This window comes from Amphiura filiformis, chromosome 2 (genome assembly GCF_039555335.1).
Source record: "Amphiura filiformis chromosome 2, Afil_fr2py, whole genome shotgun sequence".
NCBI classification, from domain to species: Eukaryota; Metazoa; Echinodermata; class Ophiuroidea; order Amphilepidida; family Amphiuridae; genus Amphiura; species Amphiura filiformis.
In genome coordinates, this window is record NC_092629.1 from 45,235,188 (window position 1) to 45,255,743 (window position 20,556).

Sequence of the window (20,556 nt, forward strand, 5' to 3'; positions counted from 1 at the left end):
GAAAAACAGGTGAGGTCCGACTTAAGTCCGGACTAGGACCAAAGTGTTGGCCGACATGCAAAGCGCAAATCTAATGGTCAGGGGTCCAGGGGCAATGTTCCAGATGGGGTCCAGGGGCGAAAGCCCCGAAGCTCCAGGATTTTTGAGATGCAAAACCATCTGACCCCCCCCTTTCAATAACTAAAAACCATCTGACCCCCTTTTTGCCTGACAAAACCATCTGACCCCCCATGTATTCTCCCCCCCCCTCCGGTGGAAATAATGAACGGTCCCTAAGAAGCACTGAACCAATACAAGGCTTGTTTGTACTCATTTTAATGCATTTTTCATGCTGATTCCAAATATGTTCCAAATATGGTCATGACAATGTACATTTCTAAAATTTTTGAATTTGTACACAAAATTTGAAACTTGTCGTCTGCAGTCGACGACACCCGAGTGGAGAGAGTTAATATGCAGATACTGCCAGGTGGGCACTGAAAATCAAGCTGCTAAGATTCATTCACTTGTAATTCATGTTTAGGTAGGGAGGTGTAGAATTTGAATGTGGACCCATTACTCTAACAGTTTTGCCACCGATACACCAAAAGGCACAATTTTCGCTAAATTTAACAAACACTGTCTTAGTTTTTACAACTTTCCCTCAAATTTTTGTTAAATTTTTAAAAAAATTGGTTACAGTGAGGCAAAATTAGGCTATTCCCCCCCCCCCCAAAAATGAGAACATTTTGAAAATATGACCCATACATACAAAAAAAATAGGCCTACACTAGTACACACTAAAATTAGCCTACAAAAAGGGGGTCACTGATAAGGCCGAAAATGTGACCTCTTGTTTGCAGCACTTCCCTATATGTGACACGATCTGGTCCATGGGGGCCAAAGGAGGCATTTTTGGAAATTGAGTTACTGTAATTTTTACATTATACATTCAATAGGCTATCCTTTACTCAAAACACCAAAGGTCTAGCATACTTGGTTCTAAAGCTATGAAGTTTTTGATGTCTATTTTCTTATGTATTTTATTGTTTTTTACTCCATATTTTTGCCTATATCTCAGTTTCAAATTTGCCGCCTTTGGCCCCCATGGACCAGATCATGTCACATATAGTCATTTGTACTGAGTCCTCACCACCCCCTACTCGGTAAAATTATGGTTATAATTGACACACAAATAGACTTTGAAATTTAAACAATCAAACAATTAAACCCTGACATGTACTTTTTCCACCAAATTGATTTGTTGAGACAAATTACAACATTGCATCAATTTGGTATGGTACGTACCTCCTACATGCCTTAATCTTGGCATCTGATACGGAACAATTATTACTCATGTTCTGTTTTTGAAGTGGAACGGCGCCTATTATATGGGTCCATTCCTCATCAAAAAATAAACTTGGATAACACAAATGAACATGTGGTATGATTGAAGCTAAAAAATCAAAAGAACTTCACACATAGCCTAAGTTATAGCCCCATGCATGAGACAAACACATCTCCAGCTTTATTCAAACCCAGCAAAGATATCTTACCCTTCCCAGAATCCTTTGCAACATGATGTATCACCTCACTCGGGTGGGTCAGTACAAATGACCATACAGGGACGATCATCCATGAAAAAATTTGAAAAGTTTGAAAAAGCCTGAAAAGGCGTATGAAATTAGGCTAGAAAGGCCAAAAACGGTACGGAAATTTGGGCCCCGCAAAGCCTGAATTCAGGCTTAAACCTGAAAATTCTCATGCCTAGACGTGCCGCAAACATGGGTAGCATTTGCAGCCTTTTGGTATATCAATGACCCATTTTCACTACCAATATTTCTGAGGACCTGAAAAATGACTAAATTTGTAGTCCAAATGTCCATGGTGTGCTGCCATGGCAAGTCCTCAAAAAGTCAATAATAGTTATTACGGAACAAGTGTTAAACAGTCAACGTTCCAAGGACGTGACCTATAGAGGCATAGTAGGGTAAAAGACATAATATTTTGCCGTTTAATAAGGACACACATAGCGAGGACACATGGTTAGGTCCTCGCTAAGCAGAAAGTCCTCTGTGTGTTGCTAATGTGTGATGTAATGCAAGACATACATGTACACACCCACCTGACGAGCTGGATGCATAGGAGCATTAGGCCTAGATGCTTCTTCAATTGAGACATGGTCTGTTTGAGATAAGTTTATTTCCAAGAATATGATCATCTGAAATTCTATTAAATAAGATGAGTGACTTGTTTATGACCCTTGCTGAAGGTGCTGTCTCATTACTTGGTAAGTAATTCATCAAAGAGATGTATATAGGTGAGGAGATAAATCCATGCACCCTTATAAACTGGTTTGGTAGGACCAATTTCCTCTATAGGTCATCTTCACTTATCAGCTACATCCAGACACAAATGATATCAATTACTGGCTTTATTATCACAGCCACTGCTCAGGACTCGCGACCCCACCTCCACTATTTTAACTCCCTCCAAGCTTGCTGAAGGTACACAGCTTCATTGCCCCGGTACAAATGATCATACAGGGACATGCCGAGGATGCCGCAAACATGGACCATTTTCGGCCTTTTGGTTTATCAATGACTCCTTTTTCTAGGCCAGTTTTGGTATATAGGTGGGTCCTTTTTTCAAAATTTTCCCTTTTTTCCGTAAAATGGCAAAATTGTTGAAATTTCGCCAAAATTTGCGGAGACAATTTGGTTAAAATTCAGCCAAAGTTTTTGACTTTTGGTATATCAATGGGTCCAGATTTCTTGGAAAATTGGTATACTGATGGGTCCACCCAGGTGGTGGTCGCCGTGCATCCTCTAAATTCAGTAAATTTTCATCGTCAACCGTGTAATTGAACAGGATTATTTTTTAAATTTTAAAACGCTTGAAATATCACAAACAAATAGGCCTATGTTGATAAATAATATAAATACAAGCTAAAACCGTTGGGGTTCGATAATGAACCTCACAAAACTAACCGAGTATATGGAAAATGCCATACGACCGGGCGTTTTCACAAGTTGCCGGCTCGATCATGCCACTCGCCGCCTGGGTCCACCTTCTCAGTTCTCAAATTCTCAGTGGCACACCCCTACCAATACCAAACTTGAGTAACCCACCCCCAGGTTCATTGCTCAGTAATTCATCTACAGGGAGGATAAGGGAAAAGGTTTATCCAACCTTTACAGTGGTTTGGTAGGACCAACTTCCTCCATAGGTCACCTTCAGTTATCAGCTACATCCAGACACAAATCCAGACAATAATTAAATCAGATGTATCAATTACTGAGAGTAAGAAGCCCTTTCTCTATAATTATCATAACTGTAAAAACATTATGTATATGCTCCATTTTTATGTGTGGAATAACACAATGTATGCTCCAGTTTTTTGTTTTGATTTTTTTTAGTAATTTATTTATTTATAAGGCTATTAACATACTTGGAGTTGATAATAATAATGCTGATGTGATACTCATAGTGTGGAAAATTTGATAATTTCTTGTTGGCAAATTTCAAGAATCTGTTTTCTTTATCATGCTTCAAAATGTTGATTTTGACTTACACTGCAGCACTGACTGCAATGGTCATTGTTTGGCTTATTCAACAAAATGAGAAAATTTGACAATTAATACCAGCCATTCATATATCAAATTGATCTAGAAAAAAATGGTCATTTGTGGACCTATATGGTCGTATGTGTCTAAAAATGTGCAAATATGGTCAAAACCAAAGTGGATTTTGGTCCAAAATAGGCCTAGAAGTGATGCACACTGCAATTTTTGGTTGTAATTGTCCCTATATTTTGAGCCAAAAGAACAAGTTCCCCCCACCCCACTCCCAACTTTGATGGTAAGCTACTAAAATGGAGATATTTCTCTGAAAATTCCTGCCAAACTTCAGAATCAAAGTAAAGTTATAGTATGCAATCATGGCAGCTCTTGACTAATCACAAGTGACTTGTCTGTGTGTATTACCATGATAACTGACAACTTGTTGTAGTGATTCACACTCCGAGATGTCTTACATGTCACTAGGCTCTGTGTGCTAGCCATAGGCTTCAACATAAAAAGCCCAAGTTTCGAGATTATTTCCTTAAAATATCCAGAGCCATCTCAAGAATCACTGAACCAATACTAGGCTTGTTTGTACTCATTTTAATGCATTTTTCATGCCGATTTCAAATATGGTCATGAAAATATACAATTATGAAATTTTTGAATTTTTAAAGAAAAATTGAAACTTGTCGTTTGCAGTCGATACCCGCGTGAAGAGGGTTAACACAAGTCAACCAACTTGTAATAAGATTTGACATAATAACTGTGAACTCACTCACTCTATCACTCCAATCTTGGCGTTTTCTACTTATGTTTTTCCTTTTTTTAACTCTCGCCACATGGGTGTTGACAACAGACGACAAGTTATAAAAAAATTTAGATTTGTAAATTGTCATGACCGTATTTGGAATCGGCATGCATTAAAATGAGTACAAACAAGCCTAATATTGGTTCATTGGTTCTTACGAAAGTTCTTGATATTTTGAGATAAAAACTTTTTATGCTGAAGCCTATATGCAGAGCATTTAGACAGCAACTGGCTTTGTGTAGAACATTTTTGTGTGTAATAACGTATTCTCTCTAATTAACACCCGTTCCAAAAGGGGTGTTAATTATAAAGGTCTATTTTGGGAATGATAATTTCCATTAAAACATCGCTAGTACCATCTGGCAATGACAGAGAGCACACACTACAATCACTTTTTAAACTTATACTATTAAATAATTAGAATATCATTAGTGAAATAGATGAAAGAAACTAAAGTACAGAAACTTGATGAAGAGTTGCACATCTATAGAGCTCTAATGTAATATGCGTGCAGTTGTGTGGTTTCTATATGCTATTTCCTCATCATGCCCTCCTCTCTGCTCTGATAATAGTGAATAGACTATTCTGTTTACAGTCCACACTCCCCTTGTGCAAGATTTGGTAATATCTTCTACAGGGGGAGTATGAATTTCAAATAGAATGAACACATATTATACAGTTCTATTTGAATTTCATACATCCTATGAGAATCTGAATCTTCCAGAGGGAGGGTAAGTTTCAAATAGAATTGGTTAACATGGTTAACACTAATTCCATTTGAAATTCATGCTCCCCCTGTGAAAGACATATCCAAAATCTTCTACAGGGGGATTGTGGTCTCTAAATGGAATAGCCCAATAGTGTTGTTGGTTTGTGTACAGCATCCTATGCAACCTTGGTCATCTGATGCAGCTAGCCGGAAAGAGGATGCTGCACCGTTTACGTTATCACACAAACACAGTAACTGTTTCTCCATATGTTTCCTCTTCACTGAAAACTGACTATAGATACAATCTCACTTTACAACTGTGAAATTAATGATGAAATCTGCAAACAAATTTGTTGAGTAGCTTAGTAAATTATCACCCCATTTGTGAAATGTAGAATAGTGATAAAAATGCAGCGGAGGAGCGCCGAGGAGATACCTGCCCCCTTTCATATCTTTCAAGTCCTCCTCCTAATTTTCAGCCGATTGTAGCCAATTCTCTAAAAATCCTGCATTCGCGTATAGGAGACTTATCTTTTGATTGCTTCTGAATTCTCCTTTCAGAATTTTTAAGGATGCCTCAAATTTCATTTTGCAATTTTTTATCAAAGCAAAAGTGAAACTGTCAAACTACAAAGTTCAGATAAAAGCACATCACACTATCTGTACATCTAAATGATGAAATACATTGTACATGTTGTATGAAACAAATGAAATGGGATTTTAGTTTTTTAAATAATTGAGAACAGCAATTAAACTCAGAAGCCAATGTCTGCACATTCACATTAATTTATGTAAAATGATATAATTGAAGAAATTCATGGAACATCTCATTGATCGAACGCAAACAATTTTTAATTTACTTTAATCTGGAAATATGGTGGTTCATAATTTAGAAAATATAGGTTTATGTTATGGCAAGCTAAAATTAGTGGCCTTTATTGATAAATGGGAGATGAGGAAAAGTAATTCAAAATCAGCTCACATATTCCACCTCTCCCCCCCCAACACCCCCCTACACATTCAACTTAAAAGTTTTCACATCAGACATATTTGCCCACACCCTCGACCATAACTAAAATTAACTACCTCTAAACACACAAGTATCTGTGCTCTAAAACTATACGCACAATCAACAGACTTTATATCATAGGTTGTGTGGTGAGGGAGCGAGCTGTTAGAGAGAGAGGGAGAGAGAGAGTTAGCACATACATAGTCACCATTTCCTGTCTCTGCCTAGCTGCCATTCCCCACCACGGACGACGACAACATCACTATCAACCAGACTTATTGAAATACACTACACAGACCCATGAATACATCTAGACCTGTTGAGCATATTGTACGGCTTGTGCTGACCGCTCCGATCTATATCATGAAGTCATCATGGCATAGATGAATCACTCTATATGCAACTTAATTTTGCAAAACTATTATGAACATCATGGCTTGACTTCCAAAGTTCCAATACTTTGAACACTACTACCATACTACGTACTCAATAGTAACTCCTATCATTATTCATACCCATCATTAACATAATTACTTGTACCTGGTTAATAGCCCGACGTAACCACAAGTTGTTGAGAAGTTTCAGCGAATTATTATTTCAATGATGAGTCAATGCAGGCTGCTCATTTGCCAGACTGAAAAACTTTTATCTCATACAGAAATACATTTAATATAACCCAACTTCTCCCCATCCACACCCACTTTACAAACACAAGAAGATGTGAATTATCCTACCTGGAAAGTAAACTATGTACACGCCTCCACCTCCGTGCCGCTAGCTTTTCAATTCACCCCGAGCGAGCGAGGACTGAGAGTATACTAAAAAGAGAAGCTACTTGTTGTTCTCATAAAACTTATGAATAGAGAGATCACCTAGCTCCACTATAAGTGTGCACTGAACTCTAAAGAGAACGGTCGGTCGGCCGGCACGGAGAGAGGCTGACTCGTTTGGAGAGACTGAAAGCAGGAAACGACTCTTTTGGGGTCACCATGCTAGTCAACATCCTTAGTGAATACATAGAGAGTGAATATTGAAAATCAGGAGGAAGACAAGCGTGTAAAAATGTACATGGTTAATACTAAGGGTATAGATTAAAAGTCTCTATTAGTGGTGGTACGGGCATATCAGACCTCTCCATTAGTCAGTGTTCCAGATGTGGCCCATTTTAACATGATTGCTTAATTTGATGACATAATAATGTAATTTATTTATTTTGTACATGATCGCATACTATGATTTATTCCCAGCAGGGTAGTCAGTTGTTTAGTGTCAGGGGGCAAAGTCATATTTTCGTCCCCATTTGTCAATTTGTTGTCCCATTTTTAGTCATTTTAATGACACTACTCCTTGCCATTCCCTATTTTCATCCCAAAAATTGTGTAGGGCAGCCCCCGACACCCTGGCTCCCTGGCTAAGTCAGTGGTGGTTTTGCCATATCAGACTTTTCAATTTGTCAGTATTCCCACATCTGGCTCATTTTGACATAATTGTTCATCACTTTATGACATTACAGTAACAAATCTATTTCATCAACAAGTTCCTATTTTAATGAGAATAGAATTAAATCAGTGTTGATTTCACTAGGATCCACCACATGCTCATCTATCAGGGCACAGTTCTTTAACCCCAATACATTTGTACATTCATTGAATGACCTTTGAAAATTTGGGTACAAAAACTCATACTCTGTAACTTGAGGTCAAATTTTGCACTATGATTGTTTAATTGAGGTTGGGGCAGACTATGTCATTGTGATGAGGCCATTGTGATCCATAGTGTTTGGCCAAATCAGATCTCCCCATTCGTCCCCAGATATGGCCCATCTTGACGTGAATGCTCACTGATATTATAATATTGTAACAAATAATAGTAGATTTCATCAACAATAGAATAATTTCATCATCAACCAGTTCCTGTCACCCTCTAACATTATCATTATCATATCCTACCATATCTAGGAAACTCTAAAAACACTCAATTTTTATTCAACCACATAAATTTCTTACTACAAATCAATTACAAGTTGTAACACCCACAATGAACTAAATTATATTCCATATCCTGCTCATAAAATCCCCATAATTTCACCTGTCGGAGCATGCAAGAGGACTTGGCATGCCTTGCTAATTTGAGGCAGGTAGGTATAGTTAGAGAAGAGCTGGCTCTGTATTGTGCCATGCCGCAACTAACACGCCTAGTTCTCACCTGACTGCACAAACTGTAAAGACTCTCTAGATGTTTCAATGCTCACAACCCTGATAATTTGCTTGTTAACTGTACAAGTGAGCAAGCCACGTATCTCTACCTGCCTAAATCGTCAGCATTGACCTTGGTGCTTAACTGATGTTTTTCCTTTTACATCGGTACATGCATGCATACCAAACTTTTCTTTTCCTCGTTTTCATTTAAGCATAGCATTATGCCATCTCCAACCCACGTACCCAAGTTCATGGTTAATAGAGGTTGGAAAACTGTGTATCTTGGATTAAGGGTTATAATGGACATTCCAGTTGAAATCCATACACCCCTTAATGCCCTTATGGAAGACATGGCTTTAATCCCGGGGGTGTAGATTTCAAATTGTGTCACTTATTCGGCTAAGAATAATGTCATGTCTTCCACAGGGGTGTCTGGATTTCAATTGTAACAGCCCAATTTGTGAAGTTGATGATGATAAAAAGGATGTCTTGTATTGATGAGCTATTCCATTTGAAATCTTTACACCCCTATGGACGATATAACCCTAATTCTAAATCCAAGCATAGCCTAATTCATACCTAACCCTAATTCTAAACTCAATGGCAATTGGCGGTTACTCCATTATGTAATTTTACACAAAATTAGGGTTAGGGTTAGGATTAGGCTTAAAGTTAGGGTTATGATTAGCTTACACAAAATAATTACATGAAGGATCGATCCAATTGGCATCACTTCTGTCATACCTACATATAGTTTATGTTCAAATCTATAGCTTTTTAAAGTTTTTTTCTTGGCTTGATGATTATGGTTACAGCATAACTTAATCGGACACCTTTACCTGAACATTACGTATCAACCATTTTGTCTTTCCTTGTTTTGTTTTTGTCATAACAACAAGCCATTCTTCTCTAGTGATGGTCCAGAAAAGATATTTATACTTCCCACAATGCATTTCTTCCATTTCAGTTTTCTGTACTGATTTGCTATCTAGTACAACATGGGTCGATAGTGACAAAAGGTACCTCAATGAACAGAGCACTTCCAGATCTTGGAAAATATGTGTATTTTCTTAACTAAATCAACCCATGTTTAGCCAATCTATTCTCAACATGAAAACGAAGGTAACCTGTGTACAAAGTAATAGGAGGAGTGTCATTTGATGAAATGTGGTGATGCTTCATGTTGAAAAGGATTCTGGGAAGGGTATGATACCTTCTCTCTAGTGATGGGCTCTGCTGTCCACCCACATACATGATGTACCTTACAATTAGTTCATACATGTACGTAGGAAAGCATCACATCCTGGATGCTAATTTTCTAAATACCACATGTTCTGACACTATAACAAACTTTGAATACTATTTAAATGGTGAGCACTCTTTGAGCAAAGTAGCAGGCCCATACACAGGGGGTGTGGACCACCCCCTCCCCCCCAAAAAATCCACTTTTTGCTATTTTTACAATAAAAAGCTCTAATAGAGGGAGAAAATTGCCAAAATATCCAGTTTTGGTGGTAATGTATTCAAAATGCCCAACAGGCAAGTTTTTGAGGGGGAGGGGGGAGGAATGGTGGGTGTGGCGGGCTAGGTCCACTTTTACACAAGTTTGTTTAATTGTCAGTCTGAAGGAACTCACTTAAAGCCTACACATATAATGATAATGATATGCATTTATAATAACAATTAAACAAACATTGTTCTCAATCAGGCCCATAATTTATGCATATTATGCAGATTTTGTTCTGCTCTTTTGGTCAAAAAAAAATCCAAATTTTGGGGAAGTTCACTTTTCACAAAATTATGAAAATTGTGAAAATTAACCCAGCTAAACTATCCCACTACACAGTATAATCACAAGACCCATACCCATGACCACTCTTGCATGAAAAAAAATCATCTATATTAAATACACCCACCGCTTGTTGACGACATGCACATATCATATTGTGTAGGACAACGATGAAATCAAACGCGTTCCACCCTGCATACTTTACATCATTTTATATGCTTGTTTCGTAAGACTGTGATGTAGTTGGTTCATATGAAACGATGCCAAAATTGTAATATAATAGTGACCTGGTAACTGTCCACTCAAATCTAGTAACATCAGTGCTTGACTCATGATGATCATGATGATCCCCCTGCAGAATCAGGGGCCTATAAGTATAACACTACTCCATCATGCCTGTAACAAGGTGTCTTTTATTATATTATCATGTAGGCTGAAGGCTATTCCATTTAAAGTCCACCCCCCCCCTTGTGGAAGATTTTTGAAATACCATCAACAGTGGGTATCTGAATTTCAAATAGAATCACAGTGGCATAGCACCATAGGGGCATGTGCCCCCCAATCGATTGCAAAAATTAGAAAATCCCATAGGAAAATTGCCAAAAATGGCTTGTGTCCCCCTCCCAATCAGGTTCCCCCAATCATGGTCGGTGCCCCCCCATGTGATGACCCACGCTACGCCACTTTGGAATGACCATATTAGGCAGCTCCATTTGAATTTCATACACCCTCTAAGAATTTTCCACAGAGAGAGGGTGGGTTTCATTAGAGTTGCTTAAAATATGGTTAATTTGCTCATTCCATTTGAAATTCATACTCCCCTGTAGAAGATATTTCCAAAACCTTCCACAGGGGGAGTGAGAACTTTAAATGGATCAGCTCATTTCATATTTCATTGCAGCAATGCACCCATCTGCACATGTACTCGGCTCTGTGTGCTTCAAACTTGCGTTTATTTTTTGATGTTGTTTATTATTACCGATAAGTGACATAGAGCAAAAACTGTAAAGCCATCAAAATCCTTGTGATCCTCTAAAAGGAAATGCCTCATACAAGCTCATGCATTGTTAAATGTTAAGGGGTTTCTTTTTATTTACGATGATGAGTGTGTTGTATATCTACACTGTTATGATATCATATTTCAATGTTAAGAAAACGATGAAACTATTTCATAAATACTATTTTTAATTTTGCAACTTGATCGTACTCTTTTCACTAGAATGTGTCATCATTTCTATGAGTTGGTGATGAGGTAATGAAAACATCTGCATCGAATGTGTAAATGTATGGGGTCTCCCGTCAGTCGAAACACTGTCAATCCGAAACCCAGTCAGTCCATAAACCCATTAGCGTTAGGGTTATTGTTAGGGTTAACCTTACCGGGTTTTCGGACTGTCAGGGTGTCCCCAAATGTATATCTGTTTTATAGACATGCAGCCTCACCCTCATGCTAACCCGAACCCATATCTTTACCCTAAAACCCTAACCAAGTGCAGCCTATGTTGTATAATGAAGCTCCAACATATCCCAACTTTATGGTAGCTGATAAAAAGCGAAATATTTGGTGTTTTGGGGTAAAAATATGTACACAAATTTGCAAAAACTTTATGTGTGCATGGACACTTATTGTCACTGATCAGTCTCACGAACTAGGCCTCTTCAAACCAAGTCCACACTATTTCAAACAGGTTCTCCCCGCCCCCCCCCCTTCTCTCTTTCTCTCTCTCTCTCACTCTCAAAAATGTTTGCTATGTATGCCCAAGTTTGGCAGCATGCACATTTATATCATTACTATAAAGTTAACATTAACTTAGTCATTGAAAAATCCCAGAACAATATTGCACCTCTAACAGTTGGAAAGATGATATACTGAAAGTATAACTGCACCAGTACCTACCGAGGGGGTCTACACATGACAACATTAAACAGAAAAAACGCACAAAGAAAAAACACAATTTGAAACATACCCTCTGCTCCTACAGGTCCTCATCAACCAAACACACAGGATGACAATCCAACCGAAACAACCTCCGCAAACAGACTAAAACCACTTTGTAATATTAAAGTTATCTCCACTGCACGTGACTCCTCTATCGGGCCCCTAGATCACAATGATGAATCGTTGCTAAATCTCTAACATCCTATATTACACGCGATGCAATCACACACACACAGAGCATCCAGTTGTCGTCGTCGTCGTGTGAGGATAAATAAGTTTTCCAGTAACCCACAGCTGGGCTTGGTCTGTGTATAGTTAGCTAAGCCACAACTTCTACCAAGTCATGTATTAATTAGTGTGCATCCTTTCGTACATCATTTGCATGTGATCCAAGAGCACGCATACAGTTGTATCTGCCTGTAATTTGTAATAGGCTACAAGTGTGTATTGTAACCAAGTAGACTACCTATCTCTGCAAGTACGATATCGGTGGGCAAAATCCCGTCTGCACCCTCTTGTAATATTTTTCACATTGAATGCAAAATCAAGATTGATGCTATAACTACACTAGCTTCCAGAGAAGTACGGCAGTCTTTTGATCTGATTGACATGAGCGCCCTGTTATTGAGCGACATATGCAAAACTTTGTGCTCCCTCCAAGAGGGTCGCTCTGGGCCGACCAACGTTTTGACGCATAATCGGCCAATCAGATTACCGGTTTATTGTCAGACGATTGAATCAGCCAATCAGAACCCCCACTTCTGTGTTTACGCTGTGTATGCTCTCGAAATGTAAACTGCTGTTCTTTTCTGCCAGAAACTGTAAATCCTTGATTCTCTGGCCTGAGTGGAATGAGCCATCAATCAAGTTCTAACTCAGGTCTCTATGTATGTGGGTATATGTATCCGTGTGTGTTAGCGCATGCATATGATGAGTGATGGGGCAAGAGCTGCATGGCTATCCAGGAAATGGACAACTACACTTGGTAATTTACTAACCTCTTCTCATTTCCTCTGTGTGAAAACAAAAGGTACTGCAAGCTGTTTGAGAATAACATCATCCTTATGACTCAGTTCTTTGACCTTCTTTGACACGAATAAAGTTGTTAATTGATCGACTGCATCCTGTGTCCACTATGAATGATAACTCATCCACCTCAACACCATATATGTCAAAGGTTGTATGTTGTGCCTGTGTAATAATGAACTGAGGATTTGGGGAATGGAATACGTGGGGAACACTAATCTAATCCTTGAAGAGAAAGAAGGATGACTCCACATTAAAATTAGACTACAACATTCAATTATCACTCTCCATGCTCTTATCTGTACCAAAACCTTATTATAAAGATCATGATGAGTGTCCGAGATTGAGATGCAATTATTCAAATCACAGTAAGTTCAACGTCCCAAAGTTGCATTTTGAGGGCCCTATATCTTTGAAAGTAAAGGAGTTACAAGTTTTCTGATGCCAGATTTGAATTCTACACTAACAAGTACCCCATGATACATACTTTTCAAAGTTGTAAAGGGTTCCCTTTATACATTTATGGACCTCGAAGCGTCAGTCTTTCGCGTTGCGACACATTTTTATGCTGACCCCCTAAATTTCAAATTGATGCCACGGGAAAACGAAATGGAGTATGAAGCTCAAATTTTCGGGATTTTACTTTCTCATCAATATCTACCACCACACAGAAAAAGAAAAAAATTGAAGAGGTGCTGCGGTGCACATCCCTGGAGTTGACATGGAATGGGTCTAGTGTCTGTGATACAAGCTTCAAGAGGCTAAACTCCTCTAACATACAAAAACTAGAAAAAACTAGAAACATCAGTTTTCGACGCCCAGGCTTGAACCAGTAACCAATGGATACTAACGTGCACTAAAGTCAGCAAATTAGTACATGTCAGTCCATGATGAGGAATCCAAAAACAAAAAACTCCCTTGATGTGTTAACACAAGAGAAGGAAGGGATACCAAAAGAGTAACAAAAGTCACTTTCAAAGTCGCTAAACATAAAAGCTGTCCAAAAACAATCACAAGAATCAACAGTAATTAAGTTGACAATTAAATTAAATAGGAACCACAAAATGTTGCAGAATGAGACTAATATAGGCCCTATGCGGATAACAACCTGATAATTAGACATAGTCACACATACATCATGACTACCTCCTCTCTCGACTTAACAAGGAAATTAATTAATTAACATCCATGCACAAATAAAATTATCAACTACAGGGAAATTGCAACCATCAATTGGTTTAATTAATGAAGAAGTTTTTTTTTCATTGTCCAATGTGATCATAATCTGTGTTGGGTATGGGCCTATTTGGAACAAATGCAGAATACTGCCACTGATCTTGGTCGATCCCTTTTGGGGGGGATGTACATCTTCAATACAAAGGTCAAAATTTTCAAATGATAGTCTGCTTTTCCTCCCAGCTACATACACTAGTTTAAGATTTATAAAGTTAACTCAAACATATAAATGTTTGATAATTTGACATAAAATTTGTATTATATCGCAAATTTCAAAAAAATTATTTGATATCAGGACATTCCTCTTATTCAGAATGCAATTTGGTGTGTCTGATGTGCTCTCAGGTCTGAGGTCTCACAAAAATACTGTGCAAATGTTGCTAGCTGATCCCGTAACATGCAAATCATTTTTCTTTCAAAATAGGTCTACAGTTTGGACAGTTGTTCCATCCCTGGTTCAATCCCAGATTCTTGGTTGCAACGTCAGCAGTGATCGCTTCTTATGAAACATCATAATTAGAACCTCCCACATGATTGCGAGTATGGTTATAACATAAATGGAACTGTTGCAAAAGGGAAGTGAGTTAGGTAATACAGCTTTCCAACAAGAGCTCCCTTACCTTCTGGCATTTCTATGCATCACCTGCCATCTTGTCTCAGTATCAGCAGATTATGCATAGGTCATCATGGCTTCCTACCTCCATCCATATTGGCAATGTCCTGCCTGCATGGCTAAACCCATGTTGCCAATACTTCCCAGCAGGGGCGTAGTGTGGGTCATCATATTGGGGGCAACGACCATGATGGGGGGCACCGGGTCTGATTGGGGGGGGACAAGCCATTTTTCTGAAATTTCCAATAGTTTTTTTGTAAATTTCAGATCGATGGGGAGGGGGCATGTGGCCCCTGTGTCCCTATGATGCTACGCCACTGCTTCCCAGCAACTGTCAACATGATCAAGGCAGATGAATCGGCTCTTACCCTAGCTCTACAAAATCTACCAAAATCTTAGAAAGCAAAACCTCTGTGCATGTATGCATATCCCACATGATGTGATGACACAATCACCCCAACTCATATACGCACGGTTCCATTGGGCAGGCTAGCGAAACACCTGTGGCCACCTGTCACCGAGGGTCCTGGGTCGAAACCTGAGTGAAAACTCCAACTTCTTTGTTCATCTTCCCTCCTTTTTTGTTCCATCTTTCCTTTCCGATAAACCCAAAAACTACTTTGAGTGTTAAGATAATTGACGTGGGAAGGTAAATGAGCTAAGATTATTCTACAAGTCCAAAAATCGCCCCCCACCCCAAAAAAAGAAATTTGAAAAACCAAATTGGAAGTGGATCAGAGGCAGATGAATGATTGGAAAGGACAACTTCATTGAACACAAAATACTGCTGCACCTGCAGGGGCCCAGTGCACACTTGCAAAATAGCCCAATTTAAAGTATTATTATGTCTTCAGAATCTTGGCTCCTATACTTTGTACATAACCTGGCTGTCTGATAAATTTGTGTATCGGTCACTTGGAGCTACAGGGTTTTTTCATATCTGTAGCCTCTTCATAGAGTGCATAGTTCATATACTTTATATGTAAAAGTCTCTGTTGATGTAGTTTTGTTGTTGTTTATGTGACAAGCCATGACCAAAAATCACATTTTGACCAAAAAAACACATTTTTGACCAAAAATCACTTTTTTGTCCAAAAATCAATTTTTTGACCAAAAATCACTTTTTGACCAAAAATCACATTTTGACCAAAAATCACATTTTGACCAAAAATACATTTTTGACCGAAAAACACATTTTTAACCAAAAATCGCGTCAAAAATCATTTTTGACCAATAATCGCATTTTTGACCAAAAATCATGTTTTTGACCAAAAAAGATTCTGAAGACATAATAATGATAAAATTGGACGGATAATTTCGCATGATACCTGAATTTATCAGTCTCGCTAGAGTTTTCAAATATCACGCTCGACTTTGTCTCGCATGATATTTGAAAACTCTAGCTCGACCATTAAATTCAGGTATCACACTCAATCCGTCCAATTTTATATCATGATGTGCGGAGCAAGAGCTCTTCATGAGCCATGAAAATTGATTTGCATATACATGTAGCGTAATTGCGCGGCTGCAACAACAGAACTGGCATCACTGCCAATGTAATTTTGTCAATTAATTTTGCATACTAGGACTAGCTCATTAGCCTACTTCCTTAAGGTTTTACATTATGAAGTATACTGAAGTAATGGAGTAGGTCTTGGAATGGTCTTAGAATGGTCAAATCATGCCAACAAGAAACATCCTCTAAGCTAGTCCAACCATGCAGAAACTTTTAATTACCCATTTTCCTAATATGAGGGGGTATCCAAAAGTTTTTGAAATCACCCAGAAGTGAAAGAGCTCACGATATCGATGGAATTTTGTCAGTGTAATTACTGGTCCTTATGTACATTATGGTCCAAAAATGGTCTCATAAGTATGTTTACTTTCTTTACAGGTAGCGCTAGATGGGCAGTAGGCTCATAACCTGCAAGATGGTGAAAATTGAGGCACGCAGCATGATTAAGTTCCTGCATTTGAAGGGTTAGGCCTATAATGCTCAGAAAATCTCCCGGAAAATCTATGATGAAATGAAAGCTATCTAGGGTGATGATTGCCCATCATATGGCACTGTTGCTTAAATTTGAAAAAGGAATTTCCAAACTGGCCACATGTCCCTCACAGATGAGCCAAGAAGTGGACATCCATCACTTACGGATGATGCGGCCACAGTGAAGAAACTCAAGAAAGTGGAAGATCTTATCATGAAAAGGTTATGCGCCTACTGCCCATCCAGCGCCACCTGTAAAGAAAGTAAACATACTTAGGGCTCTTTTTGAAATTCCCTTACACAGGAAGGTGTGCGCCATCCTGCAGCTTTCCTGTGCTAGCCTTCTTTTGTTAAAATCCTGTGTGATTATAACACTGCAATTAGCCACTTCACCGACTTAAATTAGGAGCGCGCTTTCCTGACCGAGCTTTCCTAAAAGGCGCGCTTAGCGAGGGAATCCTGCCTTCTTTCTGTGTGAAAGCGTGGTAGGGTATTTCAATATGAGCCCTTACTCTCTAAATGTGAAAGAGTGAAAAATCACTCAAAAAGAGTGAAATCTCACTCTTTCAAAGAGCCATCTGAGTGACAACTCTTTTAGAGTGAAGCTCACTCTCAAGAAAGAGTGAAAAAATTCACTCCGGAAAAGAGTGAATCAGAAAAGAGCATTTATTTATTTATTTATTCATTTAGGCCTATTTTATATACAAGAATATCACAGCAGTTCATAACAGCTACTATGTGCTTTAAATTGTTGTGAGGCTAGGCCCCAGGTTAGGGTAGGGCCCAGTCTAGGAATATTGAACTGGTCTAAAGCTTAAGCACATACACAATGTGTCGAACTTCAGTGTGGGATGAATGATGAAAAACTATGGATTTAGTGAAGCTAATAGTCAAACTGTTCAATGGTGAGTACACTTAGGTGTAGGACATAACACTTGGCAAATACCATGTTTACGGTCACAGTCTGGAGAAGTGTGATGCTTGGCGTAACCTACATAAGCTTACATATGCGTACATGTAAACCGGCACTGGGCCGGTAACAAACTGCTCACATAATGACTTAAGCTTACTGCCGCCGTTGTCTCCAGACCAAGTGTATACTTGCTACGAGTTATGACCTACACATAAATGTAATCACTATTGAGTATGCTGTCTATTTCTTCATCAAATCCGCTTTCTTTTGCCATTCATTCACACACTGTTCGCCATTTTGTTACACAAGTTCAACAAACATTGGCCGATTTTGGCGCTTCTGATTGGCTGACAGTTCACTCCAAGAAAGAGTGAGATTTTGCGCCACTTTTGAGCTTAGTGAGGCTCACTCGAAATCATGAGTGAAATTATGTGTACTGTTTTCACTCTTTTAGAGCTAAAACCCACTCTTTTAGAGCTAACTTAAATTCACTCTGAAATTCAGAGTGGTTTTTCACTCTTTTACATTTAGAGAGTATGAGACCATTTTTGGACTATAATTTCATCGCTATTGCTCTTTCACTTCTAGGTGATTTCAAAAACTTTTGGATACCCCCTCGTACATGGATGTACTTCCATGGGTTATTTATGTATACCCGCAGACCAAGGCTCTTGCCAAAGGCACATCTGTGCATCCAGGACATGATTTTCTATTGTTGGACACACGTATGTTCACCAAGCTGCAGTGTCCTGGTACACTGTCCGTCCAATACCCTAATTAGAGATAGCCCAATAGAGCAGCCGTAAGGAAGCTGATGCTCGCTGGCCTTTTCGCTCCTACTATTCAAGGGGCGTCATTTATGACTGCCACCTATCATGCCTATAATAGCAATGGGTCTAACCGTATACCAGCATGCAGTTCTCATCTGTCATCTCTATTTGCCATGCTCTGCATTTTATTTTGTATGCAGTAGTGTTACTTGTCAGCCTGCCTATTGGTCAAAAAGGAGTTTCCATTATCAATTAGGTCAATAAGCAACATTGTTAGAATAATTTCACATGCAAAAAATTGGGGTGAATTATTTACAAAACTCCATTCTGATTGGTGATTAAAATGAAGATATCATGTAATTGACCAATCAGAGGCAATGTTAGATCGGCAGATAGTGCTCAAGGGGTTAAGTGTTACTGATTATGGGAAATTCACAAACTGTCAGATATTTTGGTTCAAAATGACAAACCATAGCAACACTGAAATCATTGCTGTGATGATGACCTAATTCATCCCACCATCTAAAATATTGCCAACTTAAACTTCTTCTGCAATTTTGCCATAAAAGACACCTAATTCTACTCAGATTCACTAGGATCCACAACATGCCCATCTATCAGGGGCTCAGTTCTAAAACCCCAATACATTTTGTACATGTATTCATTTAAATGACCTTTGACAATTTGGGTACAAAAACTAATACACTGCAACTTGAGGTCAAATGTTGCACTTTTATTGTTTAATTGAGATTATAGAACTATGTCATTGGGATGAGGTCATTGTGGTCCATAGTAATTATTAATGTATCCCATATAGCTTTGGCCCTGCAATGCATTATGGGTAACTCATGGAGAGATGAACTGTCTTGTGACAACAGGAAGTACTCTCTGACTCACTGGTTACTAGCAGATCAACATTACCTATACAACTTATCAACTAAACTGTATGAGAGGGATGCCAGAGCCTCTTTACTGTTTTGCACCATACACTTTGAAACTTGTATCGCGACAAGCTAACATTTTTAGTGCACGTTGTGATGCAATACACAGCTCTAAAGCCTGGGTAGGCAGGACTTGTTTTGTTTTTAGCAAGGCTATGAACCTATTCTTTTCGCATTTACTGCACAATGGCGTAGCGACATGTACCCTGGGTGTCACCTTGAGGGGTGCGAATTGACTAATTCAGCATCGATTCTGCGCCCCCCCTCAAAGAGAGATGAAAGTGAAAAAAATTCAAAAATTGAGGGGTGCCATTATGTATCCTTAGCCCTGGGTGCCACAACCCTTAGCTATGCAATGCCACTGTTACTGCAACTGATGTTCCCCAATGTGAGAATATATAAAGTTTATTGATGCACTCTGAAATGTTGACTGTTGCATGCATATTGCCAAGATGGCCAGTTAGGTTAACAATTTACCTGTCTTTTTTAAGCAAAAAAAAAATTTCAAGCAAAATGGGTGTTTTGTTTCAAGAGCAAAATCAGTTCAAGTCATGTTCCATTTAACATTCCAGCCCATTTGATGAGAACTCCCCCCGCACCCCTTAAGTTAAAAAGGGTTATTTAGAGGTTCACAGGGGGGTCAGGGGCTACTGTTAAGTAAGATTACAAGCTTATAACATATGGTCGTGTGTCTTGAGCTCGCCACCAAAAAAAGGTGGCGACGTTACATTTTGCCAAAGTTGACTCAAAACAAATGATGATATCTCTGTCAAGCAAGAAGGTATTGTCATGCTTGTGGTCTCATTTTATTTATTTAAATAAAATGCACTTTCAACCCTGTAAAAAGAAATACTTGAACTTTTTTAATACTGACACTGTGCTTCATAGAATTCAGAATGGGCAGGGTGGCGGTGGTGGGGGATGTGGTGGTGGGGGATGTGGTACACACAAACTCTATGGGATTGGTATTTTTAGTGCGTAATCTGCTTCTGTAAAGGCTGTAAATTGGATTTGGACTCTATTTAGCATCTAAAACACTCATAGCCTTACAGCTAAACAATTCTACTAATTGT

At 38.7% G+C, this 20,556-nt stretch overlaps 1 protein-coding gene across 4 annotated transcripts in view; it reads right to left on the bottom strand.

The window, feature by feature from the left end:
• The window catches only part of LOC140146281 (uncharacterized), a 75,428-nt gene that overhangs the window by 31,990 nt on the left and 22,882 nt on the right, over positions 1-20,556 (bottom strand). Inside the window, exon 1 of one of the 4 annotated variants that reach the window (XM_072168069.1) lies at positions 12,026-12,956. The exons of 1 other annotated variant lie outside the window; for it this stretch is intronic. The gene's annotated coding sequence lies outside the window, so the exon portion shown is untranslated. Of the gene's footprint in view, positions 1-6,271; positions 6,343-6,805; positions 6,923-12,025; positions 12,957-20,556 lie in introns of those variants that run through there. 2 more of the 4 variants (XM_072168071.1, XM_072168072.1) reach the window with 2 other exon arrangements.